The 26,967-nt window shown below is 37.3% G+C and overlaps 2 long non-coding RNA genes across 2 annotated transcripts in view; both read right to left on the bottom strand.

Moving 5' to 3' along the window:
• The window catches only part of LOC103694561 (uncharacterized), a 365,469-nt gene that overhangs the window by 193,415 nt on the left and 145,087 nt on the right, over nt 1–26,967 (bottom strand). The window lies entirely within an intron of this gene.
• On the bottom strand, nt 21–25,354 carry LOC108353317 (uncharacterized). Its single transcript, XR_001842843.3, has 5 exons — nt 25,177–25,354; nt 19,644–19,699; nt 10,175–10,264; nt 9,485–9,519; nt 21–6,870 (listed from the first exon to the last, which is right to left on the bottom strand). It is a non-coding gene; the product is annotated as an uncharacterized LOC108353317 (long non-coding RNA).

Genomic DNA, 26,967 nt, shown 5'->3' with positions numbered 1-26,967 from the left:
ATCGGAGCCCAATTCTCCCACCAAAGCAAACACAGAATACCCAAACACACCAGAAAAGCAAGATCTAGTTTCAAAATCATATTTGATCATGATGCTGGAGGACTTCAAGAAAGACGTGAAGAACTCCCTTGGAGAACAAGTAGAAGCCTCCCGAGAGGAATCACACAAATCCCTGAAAGAATTCCAGGAAAACATAAATAAACAAGTAGAAGCCCATAGAGAGGAGACACAAAAATCCCTAAAAGAATTCCAGGAAAACACAATCAAACAGTTGAAGGAATTAAAAATGGAAATAGAAGCAATCAAGAAAGAACACATGGAAACAACCCTGGACATAGAAAACCAAAAGAAGAGACAAGGAGCCGTAGATACAAGCTTCACCAACAGAATACAAGAGATGGCAGAGAGAATCTCAGGGGCAGAAGATTCCATAGAAATCATTGACTCAACTGTCAAAGATAATGTAAAGCGGAAAAAGCTACTGGTCCAAAACATACAGGAAATCCAGGACTCAATGAGAAGATCAAACCTAAGGATAATAGGTATAGAAGAGATTGAAGACTCCCAGCTCAAAGGACCAGTAAATATCCTCAACGAAATCATAGAAGAAAACTTCCCTAACCTAAAGAAAGAGATACCCATAGGCATACAAGAAGCGTACAGAACTCCAAATAGATTGGACCAGAAAAGAAACACCTCCTGTCATATAATAGTCAAAACACCAAACGCGCAAAATAAGAAAGAATATTAAAAGCAGTAAGGGAAAAAGGTCAAGTAACATATAAAGGCAGACCTATCAGAATCACACCAGACTTTTCACCAGAAACTATGAAAGCCAGAAGATCCTGGACAGATGTTATACAGACGCTAAGAGAACAGAAATTCCAGCCCAGGTTACTGTATCCTGCAAAACTCTCAATTAATATAGATGGAGAAACCAAGATATTCCATGACAAAACCAAATTTACACAATATCTTTCTACAAATCCAGCACTACAAAGGATAATAAATGGTAAACCCCAACATAAAATGACAAACTATACCATAGAAGAAGCAAGAAACTAATCGTCTTGGCAACAAAACAAAGAAAAGAAAAGCACAAAACATAACCTCATATCCAAATATGAATATAACAGGAAGCAATAATCACTATTCCTTAGTATCTCTCAACATCAATGGCCTCAACTCCCCAATAAAAAGACATAGATTAACAAACTGGATACGCAACGAGGACCCTGCATTCTGCTGCCTACAGGAAACACACCTCAGAGACAAAGACAGACACTACCTCAGAGTGAAAGGCGGGAAAACAACTTTCCAAGCAAATGGTCGGAAGAAGCAAGCTGGAGTAGCCATTCTAATATCAAATAAAATCAATTTTCAACTAAAATTCATCAAAAAAGTTAAGAAAGGACACTTCATATTCATCAAAGGAAAAATCCACCAAGATGAACTCTCAATCCTAAATATCTATACTCCAAATACAAGGGCCCCTACATACGTAAACAAAACCTTACTAAAGCTCAAAACACATATTGCACCTCGCACAATAATAGTACAAGATTTCAACACCACACTCTCATCAATGGACAGATCATGGAAACAGAAATTAAACAAAGACGTACACCGACTAAGAGAAGTGATGAGCCAAATGGACTTAACAGATATTTATAAAACATTCTATCCTAAAGCAAAAGGATATACCTTCTTCTCAGCTCCTCATGGTACTTTCTCCAAAATTGACAATATAATTGGTCAAAAAATGGGCCTCAACAGGTACAGAAAGATAGAAATAATCCCATGCGTGCTATCAGACCACCACGCCCTGAAACTGGTCTTCAATAATAATAAGGGAAAAATGCACACATATACGTGGAAATTGAACAATGCTCTACTCAATGATAACCTGGTCAAGGAAAAAATAAAGAAAGAAATTAAAGACTTCTTAGAATTTAATGAAAATGAAGGTAAAACATACCTAAATTTATGGGACACAATGAAAGCTGTGCTAAGAGGAAAATTCATAGTGTTGAGTGCCTGCAGAAAGGAACAGGAAAGAGCATATGTCTCCAGCTTGACAGCACACCTAAAAGCTCTAGAACAAAAAGAAACAAATACACCCAGGAGGAGTAGAAGGCAGAAAATAATCAAACTCAGAGCTGAAATCAACCAAGTAGAAACAAAAAGGACCATAGAAAGAATCAACAGAACCAAAAGTTGGTTCTTTGAGAAAATCAACAAGATAGATAAACCCTTAGCCAGACTAATGAGAAGTCACAGAGTGTCCAAATTAACAAAATCAGAAATGAAAAGGGAGACATAACTACAGATTCAGAGGAAATTCAAAAAATCATCAGATCTTACTATAAAAGTCTATATTCAACAAAACTTGAAAATCTACAGGAAATGGACAATTTCCTAGACAGATACCAGGTACCGAAGTTAAATCAGGAACAGATAAACCAGGTAAACAACCCCATAACTCCTAAGGAAGTAGAAGCAGTCATTAAAGGTCTCCCAACCAAAAAGAGCCCAGGTCCAGACGGATTTAGTGCAGAATTCTATCAGACCTTCATAGAAGACCTCATACCAATATTATCCAAACTATTCCACAAGAATGAAACAGATGGAGCACTACCGAATTCCTTCTATGAAGCGACAATTACTCTTATACCTAAACCACACAAAGACTCAAAAAAGAAAAAGAACTTTGGACCAATTTCCCTCATGAATATCGACGCAAAAACATTCAATAAAATTTTGGCAAACCGAATCCAAGAGCACATCAAAACAATCATCCACCATGATCAAGTAGGCTTCATTCCAGGCATGCAGGGATGGTTTAATATACGGAAAACCATCAATGTGATCCATTATATAAACAAACTGAAAGAACAAAACCACATGATCATTCCATTATATGCTGAGAAAGCATTTGACAAAATTCAACACCCCTTCATGATAAAAGTCCTGGAAAGAATTGGAATACAAGGCCCATACCTAAACATCGTAAAAGCCATATACAGCAAACCAGTTGCTAACATTAAACTAAATGGAGAGAAACTTGAAGCAATGCCACTAAATCAGGGACTAGACAGGGCTGCCCACTCTCTCCCTACTTATTCAATATAGTTCTTGAAGTTCTAGCCAGAGCAATCAGACAACAAAAGGAGGTCCAGGGGATACAGATCGGAAAAGAAGAAGTCAAAATATCACTATTTGCAGATGATATGATAGTATATTTAAGTGATCCCAAAAGTGCCACCAGAGAACTACTAAAGCTGATAAACAACTTTAGCAAAGTGGCTGGGAATAAATTAACTCAAATAAATCAGTAGCCTTCCTCTACACAAAAGAGAAACAAGCCGAGAAAGAAATTAGGGAAACGACACCCTTCATAATACACCCAAATAATATAAAGTACCTCGGTGTGACTTTAACCAAGCAAGTAAAAGATTTGTACAATAAGAACTTCAAGACTCTGAAGAAAGAAATTGAAGAAGACCTCAGAAGATGGAAAGATCTCCCATGCTCATGGATTGGCAGGATTAATATAGTAAAAATGGCCATTTTACCAAATGCGATCTACAGATTCAATGCAATCCCCATCAAAATACCAATCCAATTCTTCAAAGAGTTAGACAGAACAATTTGCAAATTCATTTGGAATAACAAAAAACCCAGAATAGCTAAAGCTATCCTCAACAATAAAAGGACTTCAGGGGGAATCACTATCCCTGAACTCAAGCAGTATTACAGAGCAATAGTGATAAAAACTGCATGTTATTGGTACAGAAACAGAGAGATAGACCAATGGAACAGAATTGAAGACCCAGAAATGAACCCACACACCTATGGTCACTTGATTTTTGACAAAGGAGCAAAAACCATCCAATGGAAAAAAGATAGCATTTTTAGCAAATGGTCCTGGTTCAACTGGAGGTCAACATGTAGAAGAATGCAGATCGATCCATGCTTATCACCCTGTACAAAGCTTAGGTCCAAATGGATCAAGGACCTCCACATCAAACCAGATACACTCAAACTAATAGAAGAAAAACTAGGGAAGCATCTGGAACACATGGGCACTGGAAAAAATTTCCTGAACAAAACACCAATGGCTTATGCTCTAAGATCAAGAATGGACAAATGGGATCTCATAAAACTGCAAAGCTTCTGTAAGGCAAAGGACACTGTGGTTAGGACAAAATGGCAACCAACAGATTGGGAAAAGATCTTTACCAATCCTACAACAGATAGAGGCCTTATATCCAAAATATACAAAGAGCTCAAGAAGTTAGACTGTAGGAAGACAAATAACCCTATTAAAAAATGGGGTTCAGAGCTAAACAAAGAATTCACAGCTGAGGAATGCCGAATGGCTGAGAAACACCTAAAGAAATGTTCAACATCTTTAGTCATAAGGGAAATGCAAATCAAAACAACCCTGAGATTTCACCTCACACCAATGAGAATGGTTAGGATCAAAAACTCAGGTGACAGCAAATCCTGGCGAGGATGTGGAGAAAGAGGAACACTCCTCCATTGTTGGTGGGATTGCAGACTGGTACAACCAATCTGGAAATCAGTCTGTAGGTTCCTCAGAAAATTGGACATTGAACTGCCTGAGGATCCAGCTATACCTCTCTTGGGCATATATCCACAAGATGCCCCAACATATAAAAAGACACGTGCTCCACTATGTTCATCGCAGCCTTATTTATAATAGCCACAAGCTGGAAAGAACCCAGATGCCCTTCAACAGAGGAATGGATACAGAAAATGTGGTTCATCTACACAATGGAATATTACTCAGCTATCAAAAACAATGACTTTATGAAATTCGTAGGCAAATGGTTGGAACTGGAAAATATCATCCTAAGTGAGGTAACCCAATCACAGAAAACACACATGGTATGCACTCATTGATAAGTGGCTATTAGCCCAAATGCTTGAATTACCCTAGATGCCTAGAACAAATGAAACTCAAGACGGATTATCAAAATGTGAAAGCTTCACTCCTCTTTAAAAGGGGAATAAGAATACCCATGGCAGGGAATAGAGAGGCAAAGATTAAAACAGACACAGAATGAACACCCATTCAGAGCCTGCCCCACATGTGGCCCATACATATACAGCCATCCAATTAGACAAGATAGATGAAGCAAAGAAGTGCAGGCCAACAGGAGCCGGATGTAGATTGCTCCTGAGAGACACAAACAGAATACAGCAAATACAGAGACGAATGCCAGCAGCAAACCACTGAACTGAGAATAGGACCCCCGTTGAAGGAATCAGAGAAAGAACTGGAAGAGCTTGAAGGGGCTCAAGACCCCATATGTACAACAATGTCAAGCAACCAGAGCTTCTAGGGACTAAGCCAGTACCTAAAGACTATACATGGGCTGACCGTGGACTCTGACCTCATAGGTAGCAATGAATATCCTAGTAAGAGCACCAGTGGAAGGGGAAGCCCTGGGTCCTGCTAAGACTGAACCCCCAGCGAACTAGATTGTTGGGGGGAGGGCGGCAATGGGGGGAGGATGGGGAGGGGAACACCCATAAAGAAGGGGAGGGGGAGGGATTAGGAGGATGTTTGCCCGGAAACCGGGAAAGGGAATAACACTCGAAGTGTATATAAGAAATACTCAAGTTAATAAAAAAAATTCTGATAAATTTCTCCATCTATGTGGTACAATAGGTCAAGTTGGAGGCCTATGCACCCTTCCTCGAACACTAATGAGAGTTTTCTCCTGTAACCTGTAACGTCCTTTTCTTTATTTTCACCGGACAACAACTTTGAAGTCCACATGGAAAATTAATTTCCTGTGGATACAATTATCATTACCTTTAATTATTCAGTTTTGACTGTGAATGTTCAGCTACTATGTAAAACAATCATGAGGGAGTGGTTAAAGTCGTGGAAGAGTACCTGGAGGAATTTGTAGCTATTTTTTGAGCTTTTTCAGTCTTGTGGAGAAAACATCTTCTGACCTATAAAAGTCTTTATTTAAAACAATTGTGTACCCTTAACTTCCCCTTTCTGACAGATATCAGTGAAGTCATTCTCCCAGTCTTGACCATTGTCTCAGACCCTCATATATGCCCACTTCTCAAAGAAATATCAGTGTTTTAGATTGATATTACTACAAACCTAACACATTGCTTAGATATACAGACACAACCTTACAAGTCTAGTTACAACATATTTAAGTGTGAGAAATTCAGCATTGTGGACCCCAGACAGGGATCCTGGTGAATGTTAGTTATCAGAGCCCTGCCAATATTTTCTCTCATAGCAATCTTTTCTGTGTTGTTCAACACCAACCTTTGACCTTAAGCTCTCCTTTTGATCTTTGTACATTCTCAGTTTTCCCATGGTTATACCATTGAGTCTCAGACAACAATGTGTCAGAGTATGTCAGCAAAATGTCAGTACATCCCACTGTCCTTTGGGCCAGTTTGGGGCAGACAAATCAGTGCCTTATAAGTGTCTGTGCTCTATACAGACACTAACTTGATATTCTAAGACCTGAAACCAAGAAAATCTTGGGGGAATGCAAATATTCACCTGGAAAGCTAAGAATTACACATTGATTTTAATGATCTTCTGGAAAATATGAGGATACTTCTTTCCCTTTAGCTCATACCATACACATGGGCAGTAACAAAACATAGTGACTATTCTCTCATGTGATGGCAGATACATATTTTCACCATGTATTCTGGCTCTAACTCTACTGTCTGCAACATTTCACTTGCAGTAACCAACATAAGTCCATTTGTACCTGGTTCCATGTTTATTGAAGTTTACCATCAATGTAGAGCATTGCTTCAGAAACTTCCTTAATATGTAGTGTATCCAAAAGCCTACAGAGATGATATAGACTTTGTTGGTTTCATTATACCATTCGTTAGCATGTTTGCATCAACTTCAGGTAAGAGCATAACAGGATTGATGGCAGTGGATTTTCAATCCAGACTCCAGGATGGTTCAGGAATAGAACCTGCTACTGTATCACACATGCAATAAAAATCCAAGGTTCTTTTGTTCCTTTCAGTATATCCTCAACTTCCTGGTGTTATATGAGTTTAAGTTTCTGAAACAGAGTTAACTTCTCTAATAGTGGTAGTAACCACAGCTCTTAGACATGTGGGCCAGCCTGATTCTGCAAGGTTCATTCACTTGGAAAGGTACATTGCACAGTGATTCCATGTCACTATAGTGAGTGGTAAAACACAATTTGCAGTAACATTTATTTCATGATCTTATGGATGAAAATATTTGGAGACATATAGAGGTTCTGAAATTGGATACAAATCAGTTGTATGAAGCTTCAAAAATGTTTGGACACTCTCTTCAACATTAGAGACTTAGTGAATTGATGTAACTTTATACATGGTATCTGTCTATAATTTCATATTTTTTTCTAGATTCCTAGTACTGTTGAGTGTAAGCATTTATAATGACACATGATTTTCTGAATTTCCACATTTTCTGTTGCTATTTTACCTTTCCTTTACTGATTTGGTTACTGTGGATAAAATTGCTCTGCCTTTTAGTAAACTAGTCTAAAGGTTTCTCCATTGTATAAAGATTTTCAAAGAACAAGCTCATGGTTTTATTGACTATATATTTCTCTGTGTTTCTATTTCAATGAATTCTGCATTGTGTTTACTTCCTCCCTTCTAGTCTTCTGGCCTGTGTGTGCTATTTTTTTGTCCAGAAGTGTTTAAGTATGTAGTTCATATGCCAGTATAGAATCACTCCAATTACTTTATGAACATGCATTGGAGATCCTCCTTTCCCTGTATATCATAGCATAAAAATTCAGAGTGAAAAATGCATAGTGATTTTCATGGTCTATAATGATAGACTTTCCTTTTTCACAATCTGAGTCAGAGTCATAAGTTCTACTCTATTGGAAGAAAGACCTTCCTATAAGTTTTGAGTCCAAAACATTTCAGTTACAATAACTGATGGAGCCCATAAATATTTGGTTCTACATTCATGATGATGCTCCCATCTAAGAAAAAAATGAATCAAATTTTTCATCGGTTGAGAGAATCCACATTAGGTAAAGAAAGGTACCTTGGACAATGGATTTTATCTCATATCATCATTTTTAAGAACTGCCCTTAAGTCATAATGAGGCCACAGAGAAACAGGATTGATGTCAGTGGGTTTCTCAAACTGTAATCCAGGATGGTTCATGAGGAGCACCTGCTATATTTCACTAATGTTTTAAAAAGCCAGAGCTCCCCTGCCTCTAAGAAGAAAATCACAATTCTTTAGGAGATATATGTTTAAGATCCTAAATGAGACCCAACTTATCTGCTTCTTTCACTAATATTGGTAACCATCATGTCTCTCAACAACATGGACCAGGTTGACAATATTGTATGTAGGAGTTTGGCCATGAATAATCCAGGATATTTTCATGGCCTTGAGTTTCATTTAAACACCCTTTGCAGTAACTTTAGTTTCATGAAAGAAAAAAACACTTCAAATTGTTCAGAAGCATCTGGAAGTTCTAGGTCTATATATAAATTTACCTCTTAAAAGACCTAAGCATATTTGCTCACTTCATTCCTTATTAGGGAATAGAGTCCATCATTTGTACTGGTGTATAAAGTCTTTGCTATATCTGTAAGCCCCAGTATCTGGGGTATGCAATACCAAAAACCATTGGAAAAAATAAACTTGTCTCTTAAACTGTTATCTATAGGATGGCAGCATTTCTTTGCTGAGCCACTTTGCTTCCAGTAAGTTGATATCTAATGTAGATATCCTCTTCAGATCAAAGTCGGATTTCTCAGCTAAAACTCAGTAGCACATTGCCTTTACCTATTGCACAGTTTTCTTCCAGGCCCCTTTATAATATAGTTCAGGATCAAAGATAGGAGGGATCATGTACATATCGAAAGAGTTGGGTCACGAGAAACTTCTAAAAAGATGGAAAGAGTCAAAACTTCCTACTTCCTCAAACAGGGCTGGAGAAATTTTACATCCTTGTGAAAATCAGTACTAAGTAAATTATTCACTTTAATCACGCTCTGATTCTGTCATTCAAATGGCTATTGAATTAACTTTGCTTAAAGGCAGCTTAGAGAAGTACTGTCTGGATGTATCATGTAGTGCAGAGCCACATGGTTTTTCTTAGTCAGAGTCATGTGATGTTTTGATAAGACCAGCTTCTGGGGAAAACATCTTATGTTTGGAGAAAATATCAATAGGATTCATAGAGAGTGATGGGGTGTTTGCATAGCTAGATTTGATAAGCTTCTTTGGTCCCCAGTCTTTGTCTTCACTGATCTTCACTGCTTTGAGAGAAGCAATTAGACTTCTCCTTGAGAGAATTCTCTTGATGTCTCAGCTGATTCTCTTGCAAGGCACATAACTGAGCATACAGGAAGCAATATACAGCAAACCAACAGCAAATATCAAATTAAATGGAGAGAAACATGAAGGAATCCTACTAACCTGAGGGAAAAAACAAGGTGGACTCCACTGTTTACCTATTTACAAAATACAGGACACAAATTTCAAGTTATTGTAATTAGAAAACCACAGGACATCAAATGGATACAAACAGACTAGAAGAAGTTAAATTTTCACTCTTTACACATGATATGATAGTATACATAAGCAACCAAGATTTACTACCAGAGTAATCCTGTACTTGAAAAAAAACTGACTTCATCAAATTGATTATACATACAATTAACTCAAACCCAACAGTGGCCTTTCTCATCACAAAAATATTTTTTTACAACAGATGGCAAACTGATGTGATGGACAAAAATCCAGGAGTAATCCTAAGAGTTGACAGAAAATTTTTATTTTAAAAGTAAGAAGATGCCAGCACCATGTTAAGTCATGTGATCTTTCAAGGGTAGGGTATTTAAGAAAGAACAGGGAAGTAGCCTGGGCTGGCCTGTTATAGGTCCTGGCATATGTGATAAGTAATGGCAGCTCAGACAGTTAGAGATTAAAAGCTGCTTTTTAAAGAAAGTTGTTTAGAAAGTCTTTCAGGGTACTCATATTCTTTTTAATGTGGGCTTTACTGGAATTTTGGTTTGAAATACTAGTTAGACCAGCTACTTCTTAATTACAGGTATTATTAAAAGGTGATTAAGTTTGTTTTTAGAAAGAAGAGAGTAAAGAGATTACCTGCATCAGGTGGGGATTATCATCCACGGTTCAGAACTTAGAAAGGGAAAAATTAGTCACTCCCTCCAAGTAGACAGTTGTGATGAATGTCTGTAACACCAGGGAGAGTAAATATTGGCATATATTATAGGAGTTATTAAGGTTAAAGAAAAATCTGTCGCTCCGGGTAAAAAGCTTAACAGATGTATATATTTTGGGTAAAGTCCTGAGTTTTAAGTAACTTATTGGTTTTAGAATTGATAGAAGGTATTTAAGTTTGTTTTAAGGAGAGTAAAGTGATTACCCAAATAATGTGTAGATTTTCATTTATTGTTCTGAAGTTAGATAGGGAAAAATTGGTCACTAACTCCAAGTATAGAGTTGTGATAAATGTCTAAACACCAGGGAGAGTGAATGCAGACATATCTTATAGAAGTTACTAAGGTTAAAGAAAAATCTGTGATTCTGGGTAGAGAGCTTAACAGATGGATATATTTTGGGCTAAAGTCCTGGTTTAATATGTTGCTTATTGATATTCGAATTGATAGAAGGTATTTGGTTTGCTTTATGAATTAATCCACCATAGACCATAAGGCTCATTGATGCTGGCCAGCAATGGTTGTGGTTATTTTTTATATCTACCACAACAGGAAGCTCAGATTCCCTTTACATTGAGTACAAAAGAATTTTGGGTTAATTTCCTGATATGATAGAGTACAAAAGCCTATCACGCTCATTATTTACCTTACTTCCCTTTTAAAAATTTGCTTAATCTTCATAGATTGTGTGACTTTCAGTTTTATGGTTATATTATTACTCTGGGAGAGAGTGCAAGATACAAGCTTTTCTGGTTACAGACTAAGGAACACAGTATTTTTGGAAAAAGATTTTGTCTTTGTGTTTTTAAAAAGTGTGATTAGGCTCTGGAAACCTCATAGAGTCATACTGATCAGATTTGATAGAGGTAGACTGCCAAAAAAATTAATGCAGGAGAATCAAACAAAAAGAAATTTCAATTCTAAACTTTGGTCTTTTGAGTTATACTTTACAGAGTGTGCCTACTTCAATTCCTGTCTCAAGGACTATCAGCTGGGTCCAGTCAGGACACATAAGCTACAGGATTTGATTCATTCTTCCTACCCCCGACCACAAAGGATTTCTCAATGCCCATGCACAGCTTGAGGAGTCATCGCCCCAATTCCCTGGGCTATGGGCTATTGAAAGTGTTTATTCTAAAGTTGTTTTTATGAGGAATTTAGAATTGGTTTGAATTTTACAGGGAAGAAATATCTAGATTGAGTTATACAGGTGTAATATCATTTTTTAACTAAACTAAAATCATATCTTTGCTTTGATATAGAATTCATTTATTAAAAATTTAAAAGTAAAAGGTTTAGAGCCAGTTCTTCTATTGATGTCATTACAAACTTCTGAATTGATCACACATGTGTGTTAAGGGCCAAATAGCAAACATATTGCTGACTTTGTGAGAGTACTTTCAAGATATTATTAAGATATAGAAAAGTACAAATTGTCTTATATAAATAGATAGTTTTCAAAAATGTCAGAAATCCAAAAAAACGATATCTAAATTTATCTTTTCTTGAGAAATACCTGCTCCTAACAGTTCCACTTTGGCGGATTTAATGAAGAATTTGAACATCTCTACCTCCAGGTGAGGCAATACTTTGTGGCGAGGCAGCCACTTGACAAAACTGATTGTTTCATATGAAGACTAATATTGTCCAAAAAAGGACAAATTATGCAGAATAGTTGACTGATAAACTCTGCCAAGACAAGGTGATCAGCCCTTCAAAATCTGCATTTCAAGAGGCTGTCAGTTGATTTTGGGCCAGAAGACTGAAGACTTGCATGCACATGTTGCTAACAGGGGACAGTGCTAATGGAGATTTGTCTCTACATCCTCTCAGTTCTTGAAACCATGTTAGGCTTCCTAAGTGTATAGATATTTCATCATTCTCAGATTTCTGACCAGGTTGAAGACTGATTATAGTCTCATATCCTATCAGGCTGTTTAACTCTGAATATACATTTTTTGGATAGTTATAAGATACTATACAAGCTAGCCAAGATAAAATATATATTTTAAGCCTTTCTTAAGCTGTAATGGATAACTAAATGTTCTGTTTAACTGATATAGTCTTGGACTGGGTGTTAGATATATTTTATGCCTTTATTACAAAATAACAATAGTTGTGCTCAGCTTATATTTGAGAGAAAATATTTTTTTAAAATAGATAAAAATGATGAATGTGGGATGATGTCACAGGTGAGGCAGGTACAAGATAAGAGGAGGCCTGTCATTGGATGAGAAAAAAAGATGGGTGGGAGAAAAGTTTGCAGGAAGAGGATTAGCCTGATACAAAGAGAGAGAGGGTGAGAGGAGGAGGAGAGGCGCAGAAGCTGTGGAAGGACAATGTAGGCTGACATAAATATCTTGATCTGTGCATTTACAGGTTGTTATCAATGTTCTTAAGGGATGGATGGTACTGGGCTCTGTATGTTTAGATAGGCAATTATATCTTATGAACTAATTTAAGGTTATCGTGTTGTGTCTTCTTTTATGTGATGATTTGAGCGTACCCAAGTGTGAGGCAGCAGGACTCACTGGGCTGCCAAGGAGTTGGATGTGTTTCTGCCAAGATATCGAGGAGATATCTTGGGGAACCATGGTGCCAGAGCTAGCAATGTAAGAGACTACTGTACATTTTTTTAATATTTTACAACATTATAGGCAGAGAAAGAAATTAAAGACAACATCTTTCATAATACTTGCAAATAATATAAAATATCTTGGTGTAACTCCAGAAAAGTAAGTGAAAAAACAGATCACAAGAAATTGAAATTTCTTTCTCTGAGGAAATGAATCAAAGAAGATCCCAGAAGATGGGAGAATTCCCCATATTCATGGATCAGAAAGAGTAGCATAGTCAGAAAAGGTCATCCAAACAAAACATTATACAGATTAAAGCATCTGCCTCAAAATTGCAACTCAATACTCAAATAAAAAACAAAATGGCCCAAACAATTCCAAACAATATAGGACTTGTGTGTGAATCACTATTCCTAACCTTATGAAATACTACAGAGAAATAGGGAACAAGGACTTCATAGGTATCCTAATACAGACAGGTAAATGTATGGAAGAGAACTGAAGATCCTTAAATAAAACCACTCACCTATGCTCCCATGAACTTTGAAAAGATTCCAAAATAATTCAATGTTGAACAGAAAGCAATTTAAGAAATGATGCTAACAGAACTGGAAGTCTGCATGTGCCACAGTGCAAACTGATCCATTTCTAGCTCTTTCTATAAAGTTCAAGGCCAAGTCAATCAAGGACATCCACATATAATCAGATATGCAGAAATTAATAGAAGGAAAAGTTCAGGAAACTGCCTAGAACACATTTTCAGGGGAGAAATTATTCAGAACAGAATACCAAAGGACCAGGATCTAAAATCAACAATTGATACATGAAATATCAGAAAACTGAGTACATTCATTAAAGCAAAGGACAATGTCAATAGGGCAAAACAACAACGTACAGATTTGAAAAAGAGTTTTACTACCCTACATCTGAGAGATTGCTAAAATTCAAAACAAATGAAGAACTGAAAAAGTTAGACTCACAGGCACCAAAATAATGCAAGTTTTAAATTGGAGTCAACAGGTAAACCAAGAATCCACACCTGAGGGATGTCAATGCCTCAGAAATACATCAAGAAATGTTTATCGTCCTTAGTTATCAGAAAAAGGCAAATCAAAAAGATCTTGAGATTGTACATTACACCAACTAGAATGGCTAATATAAAAAATAAGGCAATAGCAGAGAGGGCCAGGATACACAGAAAGTGTAATATTTCTCCATTGCTGGTGGGATTGCTAACTGTATAACCAATTTGGATACAAATTGTTGGTTCAGAGGAAATTTCAAGTAGCTCTACCTGAAGACCCAGCTACACAACTCACTTGTGGGCATTTACTCAAACATGATCCACATATAACAAGGACATGTGGTTGAATATGTCCATATCAGTCTAATTACATGAGCTATATGCTGAAAACAACTCTTATATACCTCAACTGAACTCTATTGCAAAAATTGTTCTTTATTTATAAAAAAGGAAGAGTACTCAGGTATTAAAAATGAGGACATCAAAATTTTGTATGCAAAGGGATGGAACAGGAAAATAGTGAAGTAACAGGAATCGAAAAAGACATAGTGACAAGTGAATATTGGTCCCAAAGTACAGAATACCCACTATACAAAGCATTTGTCAAATGTGTGTTAACAGTGTAAAAGGCCAAATTGTGGATGCTTGAAACCCACTTGGAAAAGGGAACAAAGTGATCATGGGAGACACAGGGATGGATGGAACTACCTAGAGACAGAGAAGGATGGACAAAAGGGGTAGAAACAATTAGAAGACAGGAGAGTAAACCAGAAGAAAAGTGGAATGAATAAAAATCAGCATCAGTGGGGATATGGAACTTGGGTAAACCATGGAAAATCACAGATGCTAGAGTTGCTAGAGGTTCCTACAAACTTACTAGGATAATGTTAGCTGAAATAACTAGCAACAGGGAAAGAGGACCACAAGATTCTTCCTTCTGAACCTAGACATGCCCCCCCCCATTATCGGGATGGCTGCACCCACATATTAAAAAATATAAAATATAATTATTATGTCTTAAATAAAGCAAAGCCAGAAAAAGGAGCAGAGGCTTAATGTAAGGCCATTCAGAGACCACCCCTCCATGACAACTATTTCATTAACAGATTCTAAGTCCTGGAAATATTCCTGTTGCCAATATGGGCTTGCAGTGAGAGCCTGATAGGGCTTTCCACAGATTGGTTCTTCATGCACCTGACTGAGAACAATGCAGATATTCAGAGTCAACAATTTAACTGAGCCTGATGACCACAAAAAAGGGTTAGAGGAACACCGAAGGAGGTGAAGGGGATTAGAACCGAATATGAAGAACATCATTATCTATTAAGTTCACCCTTGAAAGGCTGAGGAACTTTACCACCAAGTAATGTGTATACTTAGGCCAGTCCATGGCTTCTGCTACATTGATAGCAGAGCATATGGAGAAGACAACTACCTCATCTGCTATCTCTGAGTAGGGAGGCAATTGGTCCTGTTTAAATTTAATATCCCAGAGAGACACCTTTATCTAGAGTGCTAAAGTGGAAGTGTGTATGTAGATGGGGAGCACCCTCTTAGAAAAAATGATGATCAGAATGGTTTGGCAGATTCAATGAACAAAGACCAATTTGAGGGATGACATTTTCAATGTAAACTCTCTCTCTCTCTCTCTCTCTATATATATATATATATATATATATATATATATATATATATGTATATGTATATATATATATATACATATATACATATATATATATGTCATCTGTTATGAAGGTAAACTGGAATATAAACTCCATAAATTTGTGACTTGCTTATAACTGAAATTTCACATAGATGGACCAATAAATATTTTATCATCTGTCCTTGCAGGTATAATAAATTTTAAGCTACCTTTATAAAAAAATTGAAATAAAAAATTGTATTTCTACTCCATTAGGCTTCCATTCAATACCTCAAATGTTCCTTAATATTAATTGTCCCTCTCTATATTCCCTCCATTGTCACCTTCTTCCCTTTCTCTTCACATTTGACATTCCCGCTCCTTACAGGGTCCCTCAGCAATCCATAAGTTAATTTGTACTTCTCAAAATGAAGACAGACTTAGCCCACTTCTCTAGCTTCTTACAGTAAAGTGATCATTTAGTTACACAGATTGAAGAATTAATATTCAGATTAAAGTGAATGCATACCCCATTTTTACTTTTTGATCTGGATCACCTCATTCAGAATGACTTCTACAGATCCATTTATTGTCCAGAGAATGACATGCTGTACTTTTTCCTTTAGCAATTATTTAGCAGCAATCCATTCTGTAAATTCACCACATTTTCTTTATGTATTCGTCTGTTAATGGACAAGTTGAATATTTCCAAATTCTGAACATTATAACAGAACTTCATTGAACATGGTGGAGCAAGCGTCTCTATGCTAGGATGAATCAACTTTTGCATATATGCCCAGGAGTTGTCTCGAGGTATACCCAAAACCACCTTGTGGAAAAAACATTATACTGATTTCCATGGTTCCTAAAGAAGTTTGTGTTGCCCCAGGAGAATTGAAATGTTCCCCTTGATCCATAACAAAGGAAATATGAACTCTCTTAATTAAGTACTTAAGAACTTTTCATAAAGTAACTTAATGAAACATCCCTAAATATTAAAACATTCTCTACATACATAACATTGAGAAATATGCATTAAGCATTTTATTGTTGGGGAATTTCCACCCATGTATTTTAATGATACTATTCCCATTTATGCTTCCTACATCTCTCTATATACTTCTTCAAATCCTATGTTTGTATATCTTCCACAATAAATTGTTCTATAATAACCCCAGAATAAACCCTTACAAATAATCAATCATCCAACAGAAGACAATAATTGTCCATAGTATGGCACTTAGCAGTAGGAGCCCTCAGGTCTTTTCACTGCATTCTTGACTGTTAAATGGCTCGAAGCTTTACAGGAGACCAAAGATGCTATGTGTCATGAGGGCAACACTCCCCTTATCCTGAAGATATTCTTCCTTCCTTCTGATACACCCACAATTTGGGGACCTACAGTCTGTTTGTCCCATCTTTTGGGATGCTCTTTGATCCTTGTGGAAGGGGTATAACATGTATATCAAACTCATAACGGCTGATATCAATAAAATGAGGACAAAAACATAATTAATGAGAGGAGGAGTTTGTTCTTGGAAAATATTAACAAGATTGACATAAACTCTGGCCAAGCTAGGTAAAAGGACAGGTGGAATTAATAAAATTAAAGAGAAGAAAGGAGACATGGAGAAAACACAAGTATTTTTATAATTACCTTCCCAAAACTAGAATATTCTTTTAAAGTATTCATGATTTACTGGATGTATTTGATATACCAGTATTAAATCAGTTCAGTGTGCATAATTCAAATAGCACCACACTAAAAAATGACATAAAGGCAAGTATTCAAATTCTCCCACTTAAAAGATCATAGGTCTGTACATATTCAACATTACAATTTGATTAGACATTTAAAGAGCATTTAAAATTTTTTAGACTCTTCCATAAATTGGACAAAAGGATCTCATACCTGAAAATCTATTTTCAGTCTCTAAAAACCCAACCATTGACAGAAAAAAAAGGAAAGGGAGTGAAACAAGGGGAGAAGGCACAAACAGGAAGGAAAAGGGAGAGGGAAATAGAATTACAGTCAAGTGACAGAAAAGAGAGTAAGAGAGTATTACAGACTAATTTCTACATATACACACATATTATCAATAAAATACTTAAAAACAGATTCAAGACAAAATTAAAAAGAAAATCTTCGACCAGGTAAGCTTTCTTAGGTCCAGACATACAAGTTTGATTTAACATACATTTATCAACAACTGTATTCTATTACATAAAATAATTAAAGGCACAACAGACACCACTATCATATTAGGTGCAAAAAATGGGCCTATTAAAAAATCCAACATTAATTCATGACAGAAGTCCTTGAGAAGCCATAGCTTTAGAAGGTATAGTTCAACATAACAATCGCAAGATACAACATGCCCAAAGCTAACATCTTGCTAAAGAGTGAAAAATTCAAAGCTGTTCCACTACAATCAGGAACAAGACAAGAATATACATTCTTCTCATACCTATGAAGTACAGTTTGTGTATTTTTAGCTACAACAATATGACAGCTGAAGAAAATACAGGAGAGAAATGAAAAATGGAGAAGTCAAAGTGGTCTCATTTACAGATTATGTGATACTATTTTAAAAACTCTAAAAATGTATCACAGTCTCTTAAGACTGATAAATACATTAATAAGTGCAGAATACAATATAAACACACAAATGTGCTTAGTCTTCCTTTATGCTAGTAAAAAACATACTGGGGAAAAATCTGTTTGAAATTCCCCTACCAACTGTTCGAAAATAAATAATAAAATATTGTGGATTAAAATACTTAACACGCAAAGAGAACTATGAATTAGCTAGAAGTAATCCAACATAGAGACAACTCTGTTAAAACTGAACTTTTGAGGAACTTCAAAGACTTAAATAAATGGAAGCTTTCTTGTTTTAGTTTCCTAGGATTGCTGCCTCCAACCTTGCTTCTCTGACACTAGAAGAAACTTCAAATCATAATATAAAGCATGTTTCTTTGAAAGTAAATGGATGCTTCTAGTTGTTCTTTACAAAGAAGAGCACAAAGTGTTCTTCTGTGCTGTATTCTGTTTAAGGGAGGAAGTATTTTCCATCTCACTATGCATGGAATGACCAAAAAGGGATCAGGAGAAATTCAAGAAGAAAATCAAAGGGCCTGGCAAAAACTCTTTCTGTCATTTCTTATGTGTTTTCTCTTTTAGGATTTTTTTATTTTTATTTTTTTGTCTAATGATTACTAATTTACCATATCTTACCTTCATTTCAGGAACAAATACTATTAGATTATAATTATCTGAATCTCAATCCACACTTTTAGGGAGAGAACAGACTTTTTGAAATTGTTTTCTCCCTCCTTCTGATGTCCCTCAAAATATGAGATAAGTTATTTAGCCATATTAGGAGAATCTATGCTCAGAAAGAGCCACTGAAAAGTCATCATGACTGTGAGGTCTGGGAAACATAGATGAATCTTCTCATTCCAGTCATTTATATCTTTTGATTTTTCATTGTGATAAGTGCTAACACATATCATTGAAGCAGGAAATATGAAAAGGATTGCTATTCATGGTTTTCATCTTGGACTACATCTGCATTAACTGAAACCAAAATTTAGAAGGCATAACTGTGAGCGATTTCTTCTAAATTCAGTCTGAATTTGTGAGGTAGGAAATTACACCTTTAAATTTACACAAATTTAAGCCAGATAAAATCTAGAACATTCCTATTTCCAGAAGTATAACTTACTACTGGAATAAAGAAGCTGTTATTGTAACCTGCTTTCACTCGCCTTACCTGCCTATCTATATTTACAAATGCAATCAGTTACTTTATTCATAATTCAAGAATATACTGAGGAAAAGTTCAAACTACAGCCTCTTCATTCACGGAAGAGCCCCTGGATATTTGGAATTCCTATATGGTTTTTAAAATCACATCATTCTGGGATCACCACATTAATCACTCATCAGAGGAAAATACTTCATATTATACTGTGAGTTCTAATGTTGTGAAAGAGCAGGATTTACAACCCCTCACTCTTCATAGTCTAGAAAAGAAACATTCTCCAACAGAGATGTGTTGTCTCTGCTTAAGGCTCCAAATCCCAAATCTAGTATGAATCTTGCCCTTAACACTGGTTTGATTGTGCATCACCAGGCATTACTCACCAGCTCCACTCCCAGGAGAGTTCTTCACTTCTTCATTTCATCTGATGGGTCTGACTCTGTAATACGTTCCAGAATGAGGTATGAGAGAACTACTCCAACCCTTACAATGATGAGATGCTAAGGCATGATCCTAAGCCTACTAATGCCCTACATGTATGCCTCATAGTTTAGACCATTAGCATGACTACTCCTGTATGCGTCCCTACAGGTCTCAAAAAAACTTCTTGCTTTATTTAGGTGTTATTCAGTTAAAACAATGAACCACACAAGGAATAAAAAAAGTTCAGGACAGGGACTGTACAATAACTCATCTATTTGAGAATTTGAATCCCAGAGGATCAAAGGATTAAATAACAATCCTCTGTCACTTCAGGTCTGGGTGAAATCCAATGGTCTTTGCTGTCCACTGGCAGAATGGCTTGCAAACAAACATGGGAAGTGGGGAGGGAAAATGTGGTCTGGTGGAATAGCACTATCATGGAGGCAGGGTTTGTGGGGAAAGAATAGGGTGTTTTATTAGTGGAAACTGGGAAAGGGCATAATATTTGAAAAATGGATAAAAACTATCCAGTGAAAATTGTAAAAACTCGAAAGACCCCTCCAACAAAAGAAAGTATAATATACATCAAATAGAATTCAGCAAAAATATCATTATCAAGAATAACTAAAAATAAACCACCAACAATAATAAAACTATTCATTCCTACAAAATTCGTGGAATTATTAAAATCTGCAGTCATTGCTGATTCTATCTATATTTCAAGGAATCCACAGGCATATATCTCTTTGTGTCCTGACCTCTTCTTATATTCCCATATTGAATCTTTTTATTTTCTCTAATGTATTAGAGAAATACTTCTCAGTTTCTGCTTTGTTTGTGGTAATAAAGGTTGCTAAATTTAAGAGCACAAGGATATAGCAAAGATATTTTTCATCATGAATTTGGGATCCACAGAGCATGGCATATAAACTACATCCAGAACATAGTTTCCTGTGCAGCTCTGCCTGGCTATAAACCGGTGATGAAGCCTAAGATGCTTGAGAACTGCAGAAAACCACTGTGGCCTTATGCTTCTGCTGGAACCACACATGACAGAGGAGGTTATTATGAGCAAATGCTTAGAGGTCACATTTTTCATTTATAGGCCCTGATTAATTTATTCAAAAACAACATAAAGTGTGGAGTCAATGAGTTCAATGTATATAGCCTTAGTAATATAGCATTTTAATTAATAAAACAAAAGTTAACAGATGAATAACAAAATTTCAAATGTAAACAAGAAAAACCAAACACATAAAACAATCAAACTTCAAACAAAAAACCAAATAGAGTAGGTACGTTAGGCAGTATTCAATTGCTGCAGGTATTGCAACATACATCTGCAGCCAGTTGCTGCCCTTGCAAACATAACATATCATCAGGCAAGATGGTAAATATTCCTTCGAAAATGTGTGAAGACATGCCTCATTCAGGGTGCTTGGTTGCTGATGCTCAAGTCCTCAAATGATTAAACATGGGGCATGTCCCATGAGATGCCTCATGCTCTTTCATGTGCATCCTAAATTGCTACTGTTATGAGGAATCTGATGCATGAGGTTTTAAAATTTTTTGCACAATCAGTGCTCCAGGTGGACAGTTCTGTCTCTGAGAGATATAGTACTGGTGTATGAACAGTGCAAGCATCTGAAGGAGTATTTCAGACTGAGTGGTGGAAAAGGCCTGGCAGGGACCTGTCATGTCAATTATATAAAACACAACAGGACAATTCAGCAGGATAATACAGTATGATATTTAATCTGAGATCATTTTCTCATGCCCAAGAAAATAGGGAAAGGGTCTCACAAGACTCCATATTTTCTCAGCTTTTAAAAATGACTAGAAATAGAATTGTGAACTGCACATTACATGAGTCATCCTTATGTTTTGTAGTGTAATGTCATGTTGCAATGTCTTAATGTCAGTAGAGGAGAGATGTGGCAACCTACAAAAAAGTAGGAAGGCCTTGGACATCTGGCCATTACAGAAATGAAGGCAATTATTATTCCCCCACTGTAGCAATCTGCCTGGGTCAAACTTGAAACCTCAATATCTGCCAAGACCCGGAGAATCAATATTTCAGGAAGTACATGCACACTTCAATGATATTAAATTCAGCAAAAATATGCTGCTTGAAAATCTTCCCAATGGGAGGCACTGAAATCTAAAGGAGATGCTCATGAAGAAATGAACTATATCACTTCTTTGTCTATAAGTATCATAAAAGTATTTGGGGGAAACTTAAAGGCAATGGGCTCAGAAAATACCAGAGAGAACATTGGGATAGATGTGTATATAATAGGTAGAATCTATATGGAACACATATACTTCGTGGACAGAATTTCTTTTAAAATGTACCACAGCAATATTCTGAACTGCTTCTAGCTGACAACTGCAGAGAACTATGTAGAAAGTCAAACACCAGAAAAGAATGTTTACAAGTACAGGTAATCTACCTGAGTCCTCCCATCCTCTACTTTAAACTCATTTCAGTGACAGCAATATGATGATGATTCTTCTCAGCCAAGTCCTTTTGCTGAGTGACCAGTGCTTTCTGCTTCAGGGCGTCCTACAGTCTTTCTTTCATTGTCTCCTAATCCTGGTCATTAGATTATATTGTCCATGGAAGCATGCATGTATACAGACACTCGTACAAAGAGACAGACAGACACAGACAAACATACAAACTTTTGAACTCAACCAAAAGCATTTGTTCACAAATATAAGCAGAGGATTTTGCAGAATGTGGTTAGTGACCCAGTTGATGGTAATATAAGAAAATCACCCAGGCTACTAATGTACAATAAGGAAAAAAGCAAAAAACAAACAAACAAACAAACAAAAAGCAAAAATAAAACATTCAATGGGATATGTACATAGTGAGAATAACCTATAGACAGCTCTTCCAATATAGCGGATTCAACTGAATACCAGATTTAGAAATAGGGTATCTTAGCATGTTATCCAAGCCTGCTTAGGAAGTTCACAAGGCTCTGAACAGTAAGCTTAACTTCAGACACTGGACCATTGGTGGTGGCATATGAGCCTCTTCAGTCCTCTGACTCACTGTTCCCCCACTGAATGCAAAATGAGCAGCATTTACCAATAGGGGTTCCCTTTATCATATCCTACCTGACATGCGAACAAATCTATCAGCGCAAACAACTAGGAAATCTCCACAACCACAATCCAAGGAAAACCTTTTTGAATTGCAGAGAGATACTGTCGATATATTTCGATTCACATAAGACTGACGAATTCAATGCCAAATGGTTGCATGTATAATCAAACTCAGAATAAATCCATGGAAGGGCTGGAAAATATTGGACATTTTGATGTACTGACTGATGGACATCTGGACAATTCCACTTCAAGGCCACTCTGAGGTTTACCACTACATTACTAATGTGCCACAATTTCTCTGCTGACACCTATTTCTTGTTCTCGAATTGCAGCCTCAAAGGTTGAATAATCAGAAGATTTATACATGGATTCTCATTTGACAGCCCCAGCAATGTCTGATGGTCATCATTTTTCTAAAACCTCCTTCAGGATGATTTTCAGTCAGATCAAATGATTTTGAATAACAATAGTAAAGAGTGCCATGGAAACAACACAGGATGAGTGCTTTGGACTATTCTAAGCCTAAGGTTCTGTCTGAGGCAAAGATGTGATTAAACCTCAGCATAACTCCTGAAAATCTTCCGGTTGCAGATTCGACGCTACAAAAATTCATCTTTCAAATAAAAAATTCCAGGCAAACCTCCAAAGCCAAGGAATAATGAGCCATGTTTAGGCCAATCTGGAAAGAAATTGATAGCAGGTAATGATTGAAATATCCAGGATGTTGAGAAGATGCAAAAAGCCACATGATGTTCTCGTGTTCACTCACTATCCACCAAGAGCAAAGAAGACAGAAGAGCCCTTAGTCAGAGGTTTCAGCACTCAGGTACATGGATTTCACACAGCAGTTTCTGCTTACATCCCTGTTCTTAATTCCTGTGTTTTTCTCCAAGTAATGCCAATGTTGTTGGATAGTTTTCCCACTATAAGTAGTTACAATAGCAATCAAGACCACATTAAGAACAGTTGAAAATCTGATTAGAAAAGTTCGTTTCATATATAAGTTAACTGGCTGTTTACTTTTGGCCAAAAAAACTACAAGTAGAAATCCTAGAGACTCCTTTAAAAGGCAGGCTTCCTAGTATGCTTCAAATATAGAACCTGATCCACAGTTTTGTTCAAAGACAAGAATGTGCTGACACCTTCTCTTCCTAGTGTTGGGGTCACACCCTGTGCATTATCAGTTTCTTTTGTGAGTTGATTAGATTTGTACAACATTCGTTGATCTGCCAGTGCATTTTCTGCAGGTCAGTCATTGCTTGCTGTTGTTGCATCATGAGCATCTAGGACTCAAAGTTGTTCCTATGGTAGGGCTTATTCCAAGGATCAAATAACTTTATGAACTGAGATCCAAGGATTACGTGAATTCAGACTGAATCCTGAAATACCCTAGCCTAGGATTTGCCCCACAGTTGCTCCTTGGTACTGGGTCCATTTGGTTCTTATTAAACTTATTATTAGGGACTTGAGAAAAGCAGAGCCAGCAAACAAAAAGAGGGAGCTGATCAGCTGGAATTCCTGAGGGACCTTGAAGGAATAAACTAGCTTGTCAAGAACATTCCAGGACACTCTACTAAAGACAAGGCTCTGACTTAAACCCATGAAGACTACTTTCCTGTTCTTAGGTAAGAATTCTCAATTGAAGAATCTATTGCTACACAAAAATCAAAGGAACATAATCAGTATATATCGGAAAAAGAATGTATAACACACACCAGGAAATTACAATATGCATCTAAGGTGAAGAAGAGGTGAGATGTTGTACTGCTCAAAGCAAGGCTTTCAGTCTCATGACTATCATACCATTGAAATTGAGACAGGTTTATTTTCAGGCCAAATCAAAAACATAGAATCCCCAGATCTTAAGGGATATACACAGACATACTGAAACACACACAAACACACACATGCACACACATCCACTACACACAAACACTCACACACACAAACACACACACAAACACACACACAAACACACAAACAAACACACAAAGTACACAATAAATGACACGTTGATATATGACCAGTAGAGTATCCCTCTTGCTATAACTTACCCATGTAACCTACAGGATACTGCTAAGAATGGAGGGCTTCAGCAGACTATCTTGAGAGAGACATTTTGGTATTCTTAGAGAGGCTCATCCTAGTAGTTTTTGACACTCCCTATGATATTAAGAGCTCCAAGAAAAGCCACTTGGCATATATTAATTTGTGGCTCTCTGTCAAACTAGTGATCAGAAATTATGGTGTCTGGGTCAACCATTTAGGAAGGCTGAAGTTCCAAATCATAAGTCCTATTCCTACAAGGACCAACTCAAGCCAACCTCCTCCAGGAATCTACCCAAACCCAGCCCAGTACTCATTGGGCCTTACCTAGGACTATTCCATTTGTCTTGTTCTCCAACGTTATGAATGGCTGGCCTCATTCTACCTTAGTGTGGTCTCTGCAAGTTTATGATTCTCCTTCCAAAATAGACTGAGCACCCTGGAGAACATGCCTGCTTCTGAAACAATCAGGCTCTGAAGGTATAGTACACAGGCAATTGGTGTCACCATAACACTGGTGAGATCACAGAAGATTCTAAGGTTCTCCTGGATACAGGAGAATTTCTAGGGAAGGCACTACTGATGATGTCACTAGGAAAAGTCATAGCCTACATGCTAGCTAACCCTACACAGACTGAGCAGTTCCTGGAGTACCTTTTCCAAAGACTCACTTTTGAGCCAGGGAACACAATACACACTCTTCTTCCAGAGCTTCAGAGTTCTCACTAATTCATTACAACTCAGTTGCTGAGGATAGGGAGAGTTCATTAAGGCCTTGAAAGGGAGAACATCTTTGTTAACACCCAAAGATATGAAGACATGGAATTAGGGAGATTCTTGTCCCTGAAATGCTTAAACCCAAGGTCAATTCATGTGGCATCTAGTCCAATTCCCAGTTTTTACTGTTTTCCTGAGGCTGATATTTTTCCCTACACCTTTAAACTCCCTTATCATGGCAACATAGGGCTCAGGTGTAGGGCAAACAACAAATTGTAAACTTTCTGTCCATTCTTAAAATTAAAATGCCCAAAAATGAGTGAACTGATCCTCAAGTGAAAGACATGGAAAGGCAGTGTACTGAGGAGCTGCTGGACAAGGCAGAGCAGGAGGAAGCAGAAAAGCTGCAGCACATCATGTTGCACAAGAAACTAGCCCTGGAGATCGACCTAGGTAACCTGTTGGATTCTGACAGTAGCCCCCCCAACCTCAATGGTCAAGGCTGGGCCCTCACTGGAGGCAGAGCTATGGGCACTTTCATGGGAAAACACACAGCTTCTTTTCAACCAACTGTGGCAGCTACCGATGAGGCACATGGAGTAGATGGTGGAAGTGTGTTTACAAGTGCATGACACAGGCCTGCCACACAAGATGCCACTGCTTAGCAAAAGCCAGTCACTCACCGGCAGCAGTTAAATCATCTTAAGATCATCCATCCCAGGAAGAGGACAAACCTCATGTTGAACGAGGTGAATAGCCAGTGGGGACACATTTTTGGCTGCAAGCACTCAAGATGATACTAGGGAGTGGCTGGCCTACGCGCCTGAGAGCACTGACCCAATTAAAGACCAGTTCTTCAAGATGATTCAGGCCAAGAAATAATGAATGGCCAAGACCTAGCTGAACCATCAGTGAAACCTGGACTGCAAGATGCCGATCAAGCTTTGTGAGCATGATCCCTACAAGACGCAAGAATAAGGAGGAGTTGGGCTGTACTACGCTCATTCTATGGTCTCCAGTGCTTTGGTGCGACACTTCCAGGTGATCCTCCCCAAGGAGAAAGTGCTCCAAGGCTCAGAGAAGTAGAGGAAGTTTCAGCCCCTCTTTAGGGACTTCACAGCCCAGAAGAAGAAATCTTTGGATCTATTTCCTGTTGTAAATGAAAAGAAACTTCAGCTGGAATTGTTGGGGGGTCACAAAATGCAATGAAGAAAGAGGACCAAAAGGAGGCTGCCAGGAGGATGTAAATGAGTCAGAAAGGCAAGAGAACAGTGGCACGGCCAGCAAGGAACTTTGGACAAGGGAAAGGGCAGACTGCCAGGACAGGGAGAGAAAAAGAAAGGAGGATTGAGAGCCATGAAGCATTCCAGGCTGCCTACTTTAGGTTGCAAGAAGAATGGA

Source organism: Rattus norvegicus, chromosome Y (genome assembly GCF_036323735.1).
Source record: "Rattus norvegicus strain BN/NHsdMcwi chromosome Y, GRCr8, whole genome shotgun sequence".
NCBI classification, from domain to species: Eukaryota; Metazoa; Chordata; class Mammalia; order Rodentia; family Muridae; genus Rattus; species Rattus norvegicus.
The sequence above is the reverse complement of the archived record's forward strand: the minus strand, read 5'-3'. Positions and strand labels throughout refer to the sequence as shown.